We start from the raw sequence: 2724 nt of genomic DNA, 5'->3' as shown, positions 1-2724 counted from the left end.
GAATCATTCCAATTCAAGCAACAAGCCTTCATCCACAAGCATTCAAACAGTTTATCACTTAAGCAATTAGCCACATGGTAGGATGCTAAACATAATAAGAAAATTATGTACAAGTGGGATGCTAAAGCATAAAAACTTACATATTTACTGACGTCCCGCGAACAAGTTACAAAACAAAGTTAGTAAAATATGCATGATCCTATATACAAATCCTAATGCAATTCATACACAAGAATGCTTATAAAGATCCGCCTTCTAAAACATGACATGTGAAATATTGCAACACTTGCAATAGCACTCAAAATCATATAAGAATCAATTAAAGCACAAAGATGCAAATTTAACCGGATCTAAGCATGAATCATGGATGCAAGGCATGGATATGCATAGCATGTCAGAAATATACATATGTACAATTAGGAAAAGCGATTAAAGAATGGAATAGAAAGAAACGGGGTAGGGAATTATTACAATACTTTAAAATTACAGATCTAAAGGAGGTGAATAAAATAAAATCCTCACAAAATCACTCAAAACAAAAATAATAAATAAATAAACAAAAGGAAAAGCTTCATGTGCCACGCCACGGACTCCACCTTTCAATTTCTTAGAGTAGTATCTGCAACCCTTAGACCCTTCAGTTACAAGCAAAAGCTTAAGGTTAGGATGAAAAAGCTTCTCCAGCACCACATTATCATCATTAGGATCATCACACCCGGTCAAGAATGATATTTCTTCCTCACGTCCCATATGCTCATAATACCATTCCGAGGAGCATCTTCTGATGGCCATAATAGCAATCTCAAATTCAGATCATAAGAGAGGAGGCAACCAGACTTTTTGGCAATTGCTAAAGCAGCCAAATGAGCTAACCTAGATGGTTCTTCAATCAAACTAATTGAACCATAGTGGAAAATCCTTGCCATCAGCCCTAAGTGTAACAAATGTTAGTGCAGCCCTTGCACTGGGTTCAAACCGCATGCCAGAATTATTGACCTTGTTTTGTTTCAAAATATCAGCCCACACGTGCCAAGGATCCTCTAGAGTGTTTTTTTCCTAAAATTTCCTAAAGTGGTGTATTGTGTGGTTGAGATTTAATGCTGAAAAATTGATGTGACTTGTCATTAAATCTCAACCATACAATGCACCACTCTAGGAAACTTTAAAAAAAAAAAACTCTAGAGGATCCTTGCTCAAAATTCATCCCCACCTACCTTTCCAATAAAAGCTAAAGAACCTCCCAATCTTGTTATATAAACAGCAACATTAGCAGGAGCACCACCGAGAGCTCTTTTTTTTTTTGAAGGCAGGTGCTTCGGCCAGTGAAACTCCGCCTACTGTTGGCTCAAAATCAATCAACACTTTCCCCGAAGCAAAACAACCAGCGAACTTCCTGTTGGAAAAAATGGTTTTATATAGGCATATTTTTTAACCCAATTTGGGTGGACTCCAAACATCTTTTGGGGTGGGTCCGAAGAGGTGAAGTGGTGAAGATGGAACGTCAAAACCATTTATGAGTGAATGGGAAGATGACGTCGTTTTCGGGTTTAACATTAATTTTTTAGATAAAATTCTTTTGAATTTTTTCAATAAATTATTGTGGGAATTTAATTTAATTCTAAATTTAAATTTTGAGTTCCTAAGTGGTTTCTTAAAATTTATACCTCTTACTTTATTTATTAAACTATTCAATAGTTTAATATATATATATATATATATATATTCAAATAGTTTATTTAAATTAAGTTCCAACAGGTGATAAGTGCTTCTAACAGGTCACTTTTTCATAATGTTTTAAAAGTGCTCCGGTTTTGTCAAACGGAAACTTTTCAAAAACATTTGAATATTTGGTGCGACTGTTCACTTTTTTGAGAAACCTGTTCGGGGCTTAGGATTTTGCCTATATATACTGTCTTATTTCCAGCGTTTTGGGTCGGGAAAAAATCAGTCAAAATAATCTGGAAATTGACTCTTGGTAATCCAATTTCCATCCGAGATTTTTAGTCTAAAATTTTTCTCTTTGCTGTCCATTTCTTTTAGTGCATTATTCCTCATATTTAGTTTTAGGAAAAAAATATTCAGAGAGTATAGATCACAGGTTTGGTTCGCCGAACAAATTTATTTGAAGTGCTTTTATAAATTTGTGAAGATCATTGTATCCTGGGAGATAGACGCCACTCAACCGTAAGTACCATAGCGGGGCGAATCTGTCTTAAGGACAGAGTGTCACACACTCGACTTGGTCTTGTAATTTTATTTGGTTCGACAAAATAAATCCGGTATGTTATTTATTTATTTTGTTTGAATTTATTTCTAGTTATTTTATTTACACAGAAGATTGTTCCAACAATCTTAAGACAGATCTGAATTATTCTGTTTACAGAATTTTTCATTTGTTTTCCTTTTTCATTCTTCGTAAATAATTTCGGAAGAAAATTATTTTCTGTGGATTTACAAAATAATATTCTGGTTGGAAAAACAAATAGTTATTATATGCTATTTGACAGATAGTAGTAATATACTGTCTCTTTTCTTTGACAACAACTAGTAGTACGATACTGGTGTCATTAACAATTCAGAATATATTTTTGTGGAATTTTGTCAGAAAACTAATTTTGGTTTTTAGAAATTATTTTATGAGTTTTCTTTAATTAAAATTCTGTTTCAGTATTTTAATTATTGAAGTATTATAGAAATTTAATTTCTTGTGTGGAATTATTTTGG

At 33.2% G+C, this 2724-nt stretch overlaps 1 pseudogene; it reads right to left on the bottom strand.

Annotated features, from left to right (window-relative positions):
- Window positions 1-471: 471 nt before the first annotated feature.
- On the bottom strand, window positions 472-1457 carry LOC114292627 (putative fructokinase-7 pseudogene; annotated as a pseudogene).
- Between the last annotated feature and the right edge of the window lie 1267 nt (window positions 1458-2724).

The sequence above is a fragment of the Camellia sinensis genome, chromosome 8, assembly GCF_055761805.1.
Source record: "Camellia sinensis isolate YWXY chromosome 8, ASM5576180v1, whole genome shotgun sequence".
Lineage (NCBI taxonomy): Eukaryota > Viridiplantae > Streptophyta > Magnoliopsida > Ericales > Theaceae > Camellia > Camellia sinensis.
The sequence above is the reverse complement of the archived record's forward strand: the minus strand, read 5'-3'. Positions and strand labels throughout refer to the sequence as shown.